An 8,777-nucleotide genomic window follows, 5' to 3' on the forward strand; every position below is an offset into this window, starting at 1 on the left:
CTGAGGTTAAATTCTGCATTTGTCTACATGACCTAATAAGCAGCAGAATGGATGTTCTTTATTCAAACACAGTGCACGACTAATGTTGCAACTGCTGTATTGTAATGCTCAGTTAAACTTCCTGCTCCTGGAAGGCACTGAGTGAGACTGTCACACACTGAGCATATTCATTTCTCATTATCTATGGTGCAGTAAAGGATGCCTATAGTTTTACGGGATTGAATTCAACAGGACTAGGCCTACAGCACCTAAATCTTCCACGAGTTACAGTAAAAGAAAATCAATGTATTGTTAGAAAACACAACTGATTGTGCCCAGAATCCATGCAGATCATCAGAAAGAGTGACTTGCAAGTCATTTATGAGAAAAGCTATAGCAACACACTTAGCACAGCCCCGCCAATATCATGAAGACCTGCCACAGCAGGATTTCTCTTGTATGGCTTGTACCTGTAAGATCATGCTCCACTGCGTAGACTTTAGGACTTAGGGGATTCTTGTACCTGTAGTGTAAATTTAAATATGTGATAGACAAGAAATCAAGATTAGTAAAATGTATGATAAATTTTCATTAATAATTGAAAAGCTTATGTGAAAAATGAAAGCATTTTCAACTAAGTTGAAGTTTTACCTGCAAACTTATGCTTGCCAACAAAAATACTGTGCATTGTAGATCAAGAAAGTGTAGTACGTGGAATTTACTGTAACTGGGCAAAACAGCAAAGGATATCATTATAGCACAATAAATAACCCTATAGGATATAAGGGGTCATATATATGACTGTTTATATTGGTAGGCTAAATAGGGAACTTTAAAGCTTTTTTGCAACAAAGTCACTTTTTATACATATATATCTGGAAGAAAGCATATTTTTTCTGAAAATCTTGAAAGGTTATAATCATGGTTTAAAATAAGTAACTCTCATTTTTTCCTTTGTGGTCATCAATTCCACTTCTCCAAAGAACCTCATAAACACAATGGGCCCCATGCCAAAATGAAAATTAAATGCTTGTGTGATCCCCTAGGGAAGACATACTTTAACTATGAAGTATTCTCACAAGAAACCTTGTAAACCTTACATGAAAGTGAATGATCTAGAGTTTGTGGCATTCACGTTTGTTGGTTTGACAGCACTGTTTATCAAAATAACTACAATTTTCAAAGAAAGACTCCTTAATTTTGACTATTGCTGTTCTGTTGGAAAGGGGTTAGAAATAATAAGTTCACTAAGTTTTTGCGTTAGTTTGCAGTTGATCTGGTTTGTTCCGCAGCAGTCAGTTAATCCCTTCAAAGTATCATATACTCGTCAGTTCATTATTTTCTGTAAGCATAGATGGAATATATTAAAGCTATTTGGAAGCATTTAAAAAGAAAAAAGATTGAAAAAGAACAGTACCCTGCATGTCAACTCTTTAGAGAACTGAAAAAAATGGAAGCTTTTTTGTATTATTTTTCTAAGATAGTTTTACTGTCCTTTCCTCTTTTCCTCACCTACTGTATTTATCTGTTTTTCTTATACTCATTTAAGCAACTGCACTTAAAAAGCAAGTTGAGCTACATTTGACAGCTATAGTTGTACTTCCATTACCCTAATATTCTCTAGCTTCTCTTTGCTTTTGTTACTGATTTATAAGACCTGGCTGTAATTTGGTAGCATGCAGTTTAAAAGAAGTGGCAGTTTAACATCAAAAGATACAGAAGCAGTAAAGGTCTCAGACTTGCACAAAGTTTCCACATACACAATATACTATTGTTTGTACTGCATATGCATAACAATTGCTTGAAAGTATTCAGCCTTGCTTGCCAATAACTTCTTAGTCATGTGTATGGGCCTAGATCTTTTACAGTTGGATTTTTTTATTTGGTCTGCTTAGAAAGACAGAGGCAAAATTCCTCCTGGACTTCAGTGAGATCTGGATTTCACTCACAGTTAAGTAACCTAACAGCACCAAACAGAATATCTGCAATATGTAACTAAATGGTGTTAAATCTCAGAATACTGTGCCAGATCTTCTAACATAATTGTGTTTTATTTGCAGCTAACAGAAAAAAAGGTATGTATATTAATGGATTTTAGAAGCTTGCAAATTTCACTCCAAAGTATAAAAGAAAATTATCTGATTTGTTGCATTCTGCAGGTATGAAGACAGATCTTGCTTAGTCAAGAAGTGTGCAGGAGAATATGTGGAAAATGTAGTTCGTTGTAAACAAGGGAAATATATGAGGCTGAATGTGAGTAGTAATGAAATAATGCATTACATTCAGTCTTACATTAGCATTTTTACTTGACATTATATGCAAACAGGAGATGATTCAAGCAGGCATAGAAGTCATAACAATCTAGCAGTGATGAACTAGTCCATGGTTATTCAAGCAGTAATAGGTTCCCTACATAGCAAGGCACTGAATTCATGGTCTCAGTCCTCGGAGATCCTTTCCCCTGTTGTATTCTTGTATTTCCAAGAATCACCACTAGACACTGACAATCCACCCTGAAGCATGAGTGGCCTTACAGAAACAAGAATTATAAAGTGCCAGGCTTAGGTACTCAGCAATTTAGATATATTTTACAAAAGAACATAGAATTTTGTCTTCTCCTTTCTTAGCTGGGTGATCCAAGGCATTTGAGTTTGGTACTTTTCTAGGAGCATCTGCTTCAAGCCTGTTCCTGTGACTTTTTTGTAGGTCCCTGAAGTTAGGGATGGCTGTGGATTACAGATCATTGCTAGGTCAGCAGCTTGTTACCCACAAATACAACATTATGACATTGTAGTCCCGAAACCTACAGTTTCTTTTTGTGTGCTTTCCTCAGCTGTTCTTGAATTGTTGACAGGAAGACTTGCCTAATGGTATCACGGTTTGTGTAGGCGCCACCCCATTAAGAAACCAGACTATGGAATATTTCTGTACTGGCTTCATTCTCCAGCAGTACCCGAAATACTTATCTATTGGGAACTGTGCTAGGACCAAACTCCTCAACTCAGGAAGAATGCTGCAAAGAAAACACTGTGAAAAGTATGCCTTAGAGCTTTCATTCCATTTTCACACATTCTCTGTGGGCCAATTTAATAGGATGTTGCAAACAAGAAGGAGAAATTGCTCCCCAGGCAAGCATAAGAGGAGAAATAAAATGTAATAGCAGTGAAAACTCTAATTTGGACTGAGCTTGGAGTGACACAAATTAAAAGACTGAAGTCTGGAACAGTTTTACTACTGACTTCAGTGAAATCAGGCTTTTGTCCAGTTTAATGTAGAATAATCCAGGCCAGGATTTATGAACAGCCTGCATGCTGATACCAGGCAGCACCAAGCTGTATTTAATCAGATAGTGAGGGGAAAGTCAGAGCATGCTGTCAGTGGTGAGTAGCTTCAGTAAATAGTGCCTTTTAAAGTCTTTACAAATGTGTTCCACCATCCTTTTTAGACAAAGAAAAAGCACTGCACCCCAAACTTTATTAATATCAACAGCTTGTTTTGTTTTTTACCAATAAATTGTATTCTCTCATTTGTATCTTTTCACTAACCTCTCAGCTTGGCAGATCAGCACTCCAGTCCCTCACCTGCTCTGTTCAGATCTGTTTCTTTACCATTGCAAATGCTTAGTTAACACCAGCTGACTGCTAAGAAATTAAAAGATTGATGTTGTTCTACCTAGAATATAATACAATTATCATAGTTATAAGAGTACTCACAGCCTAGATTTTCCAGCAGTCCAGATCTGATATTTGCTGGTTGCACAACCTTTGACAAATCATTTAACCTCTCTGATCCACAGCTTACATATCTGCAAAGCAGATTTAGTAATAATTACCTACTTTTCACAAGTGTTGAGGGGATTAATTAATTAGTGTTTGTTAAGCACTTAAAATCCCTTGGATGAAAGGCACTAAATTAAAAAAAAATAAAAATATTACTCTTAGGCTCAGAATTTTAAATGCCAGACAGGACTATTGTAATAATTCATCTGATCTTAAATATTAGAGTCCCTATGAATTCGCTGCATTTGGCCTGTGTGATTGCTGAAGAGTCTCTCTCCTCAAATCAAGTGTAGTCTTGGATTTAAAAAATTTGAGGGATGGACAATCTGATATCCCTGGACAGCTATAACCTGGCGATACTATAAAACTAGTTGTTACACAACTGGATCAAATTTGCTGGACTACAGCTTTTATCCTTTTGGTTTCATCTAGCTTTTGTCTACTATGTATAAGCGCTCTGCTATCATCCTGTATCTTCTCTTCTAGTTGATGCTTATGTTTCCTTCTGACTGACTCTAGGAGCTCGATAATAACCTGCTTTTCAATTTTCCATTAATTTCTGTAGTCCTTCACAGAACAATTTCATAATTTTCAGCATTTTTTAGTGTGGATAGTAGAACTGGATGCATATGGACTCGGCAAGCCACATAAAGGTAACAGATCCTCTTGCTTCTCACAGATAAATATTTCTGTACCTATACCTCTGCCTATTGCATTAACTCCATGAATAAAGTTGAATCAAATATATAAAAAGGCTCATAAGCACTTGATTATTCACCCTAAAGAGAAAAGCAGTTGCTTTTAAAGAAGCCTTTTTGCCTATTGGTCTGCCAAAATGACCAATATTTTCTTTACCCTATTCTGTTGCTTGTACATTAAATAAGATTAGCATAAATGAATGCTTTGCTACATTTTAATTCACTAAAGGATCATACGTCAGAATATCAGATTCTTTCTTCACAGGGAGCAGCAGGTAAATATGTATGTATTCCCCTATGACAGGGATACATTTAAATTTTTGGAAGACGAAAGGTATCAGTCAGTAGCCTTTCTATGCACCATATTTTTATAGTTTTAAATGCTTTAACGCTTCTGTGATCCCCAGGCAATAACTGCATCTTGCAATAATTTATTTTGCACAACCTTTTTTTTTGCTTCCCCACATTTCTTTGCTCTGGTCCTTTCTTGCATTTTGCTTTCTTTCAAACCAACTAGAACAACAATACTGAAGAACACTGTTGCCTTGCTCCATTCCTCTGGGGCCTCCATCTTTATACTCATCTGAACAATGAATAAACTGCATTTTATTAATTTCTTTTTATTCTACATTAGTTAGATCACTGTAGCCTGATTTTTCCATCTGATAATAGATGTATTTCCCGTTTAATAACATCAGTTATATTTGTGACTTTCTTTGTCTTGTTTTTAAGATAATGGTAAAGACATCAGTGACAAGAAAACCAATGACTCTTATTACAGTTAGAAAGAAGCAGTATTGTAAGCATATACAGTGGATTTAAAACAAATTACATGCTATAGAAAAAAGAGATAGACAAACTTCCTCTGGTGTAGTCCCTAGTGATTCTGCCAGTGGAGATTCAAATGCCAAGCACTGAGTCTTCACCTTATCTTCAGAAGCTATGCCATAATGTTGGAAATCTAACCACGAAGATTTTTATTCTAACATTCAAACTATATTTCCTCATACTTTAATCTTATGCCATCCTTTCTAGCTGTGTCCATAAACAATTGCTCTTCCTTCATGGAATTTACAATCTTGCAATGCATGTGTTTGAATTCAATTAGAGGATGTTTCAAAGGAAAATGATGAAAATTTTCATCAACTTTTGCCTCTGCTTTACTGGACTAGGTCAATTAGTTAGAATTCAGTTCTCTCTGACCAGGTTCTTTTAGATATTCCACACAAAAACAGTTTTCATTTTTTAATACCAAATTTACTTATTTTAAGATATTTGACGTTACATGGGATTTTGATTCAACGGAGTGCTACAACAACATATGGATTAAAGCCACCTAAAGCCTACTGCTCTCTTCAAAGTTAATTTTTTTAGTTGCTCAGGTTTTATACTCTATTTTGGGCTGAGCCACTTGTACACTTACCCCCATGCTGGTCTGGCTGAGGTCTGGCTTTTTGATTAACTCAGGGAAGGCCATTTATAGTTGATACACTTAACTGAGAGCGCCATTGATCTTAAACACCCATATGTCCCCTTTGTATTGGGGTAAATTCAGCTTTCTTTACAATATCTCTGGCCACTCCTTGTGTTCTTCTCTGAGCTTCATGAGGACATAGCTTTGTCCATCTCCTCTGAGCCTTCTTCCATTGTGGGGGCTTGTTGATCAGTTACAGTTGACAGTGACCTGACCCTTAGCCATTTTGCAGTTATTTCCACAGAGAGATGAAAACAATTATGTTAAGATACATGCACTTTAGCTAATGCACTAGTGAGGTCATCAGGAATGAAAGCAGCAAGGATGGCACGGGTTGTTATACACATATCACACCATTCTGAAGAAGTAGATAGCATAATAAAAATACAGTTGAGATCTATACATTAGACTAAGTACTTCTAGCAGTGAAGTCGGAGTGGATTTGCCATCCAGAATTTTTTTATGCTTATCCTTTCCTGCAGCTTTTTTTCCTGTTTCCCTAATGACACTCTCATGACAGGACATTGGACTTGACAAACCATTTGTCTGACCTGGTGCAGCTGTTCTTATGTTCTTAATGTAATAGGAACATCACTAGGGCCACTAACTAGTGTCAGTCAAACTTGAGAAGTGTTTTAATCCAGAAGCCTTTTGTAAGAAATACATTCCTTAGATGGATTATGGCCCTTTTTCTAAAATTACCTTAAACAACAGAGATGAATGAACCAAGACTGATATGCCTAAAACATAGCTAAGGTTTATTTTAACTCATTTCAGGCAGAGATCTCAAAGTAAATACCGATCTAAGACACCAGTATTCCTCTGGGAAGCATGCTTGGCTCTGAATTATTCTAATAGCTTTACAAATGCATGAATAGGCTAAATGAGTTATTCCACCAAACTCTGATGTAATACTGTTATTACATTTGACTTGAAGCACTTGACTTGAGCAGACCACATATATGTAATGCCTGAGTGAATTAGTGGTACACAAACACAGCTAGGCATAGTTGCTATCATAGTGAGGTTATAACCTTGTTGTTATAAAGTGAATATGTTTATACATGTATCTAAGTATTTACATTTAAGTGAATATATGCTAAAAAGCTGTATTCTTGCACACAGAATAAGTCATGAATGAACACAAAAAAGCAAGAATCCTCTCAAATTAAAGAGGACCCTCCCTTTCCACTGCTGCTTCCCATCCTCCTCCTGTAGCACATTGTGTAGGTTTTCTCTAGTTCCCAGCTGAACACACCAGATGTGGGAGACAGGTGGTGGAAACTGTAGCCACTCTTCATCATTTAAACCATGTTACAAGTCTTTTCTTCCTTTCCCATCCCTCAGATGCAGTACAGTTTCAAAGAAAGGTGTCCCATCACTCCCGCTCCTTCTCACGCTTCTGCCTACAGGCTGCCTATTTCTGAGGATTCATTCCAAGACAAAACTTCCATTCTGAAATGTCCTACCAGTTTCTTAAGAGGTGGAGTACTCACTGGAAACTCATGGTGTTAATCAAGCCCAAAAACCAGTGAAGAATAGTTTATCTAAAATGACAGAGCCAGGACAATTTCAAATTTCTTCCAATTAATGAGCTGTGCATGAAAACTAATTGTTCAGCACATTGTAATTCACTATCTGAGGGAAAGACAGGAAGATGAGCAAATGTTCAATCTGTATCATAACTAGCATTTCATAGACAATTACTTATGTTTCACTAATACTCAAGTGCATTTGTGAAGTAGGCAGACTGGTATACATAAATGTAAAGTCTGGTTTATAAACCATAGTTAGCAAGTAGGGATGCAAGTGGATAGAAGACTTACAGTAGAAGTGGACATTGGTGATAATACGCTCAAATTATTTCCTGCTGTCTACATTTGACTGTCTTTTCACAAGTTTATGGATCCAGGATTCTCCAGCCAACAACTCAAATTTATAAAATACAACATGATCATCTGAGGGCGCAGTTTACCTGCTGGATATGCACCGTATTGTCCCCAAAGAAAACTATGCCAAAAGCAATGCAGACATTACTAGCTTTCTGAGTCAAGTCCCTCATCTGTAAATAAAATATAGGAATTGGTAAATACCATAATTAATTTTTTTTAAATTTTGTAAGATAACATTATTTCTAATGGTAGCCTAAAAGTTGTTTATGTGTTCTACTAATTCTCGCCATCTTTGTCAAACCATGTGCTCTTGGGGAATCTCCTACCAGAAATACGATGAATTCTGCATTGTGAGAGCTCTAGATTAACAGGTCAACAACACTGTAAAAAGGTCATAGACAACTCCTCTGACAGACAGATTGCTTTGAGTATTAAGAGCTTCTGTGTACATCTGGCAGAAGACCTGGGCTCTACGTAAGATAAAACTTTCTAATAAATCTTGAGGAGACTAAAGGATGAAGTGGGACAGTCGAGTAAGTTGAATGAAGTAGAATGAGCTCAATATTCATGGCATGTTGCCACTGTGTTCCCAAATGGCTGCAAAATGAAACAAGGAGAGAATTTGTGATCATCATGGAGCCATATGAGCAGCCAGAGAAAAAGAATTAAAGACAAAACATTTTGAGTTTGTAAGGGAAATCAAATCAAAAGGGCCAAATTCATATCACATCACCACTGGATGCTAAGGTTTTTGCAGATTATTGTGTACAACAGATAGCTTTGAGAATAGGCAAATCACTTCTTTTTTTCTTTAGGTCTGTTGCCTCATTGCCTGCTGTGGCAGATAGGTAATGGAGATTACTTAATTCCCAAGTGGGAATGTATAGGCTACTGTGTACAAGTCTGTAGGGAAGAATATTTTCGTTATCTTCAGCTCAGAGCACAGTATTTCTGC

Source organism: Numenius arquata, chromosome Z, assembly GCF_964106895.1.
Source record: "Numenius arquata chromosome Z, bNumArq3.hap1.1, whole genome shotgun sequence".
NCBI lineage: Eukaryota > Metazoa > Chordata > Aves > Charadriiformes > Scolopacidae > Numenius > Numenius arquata.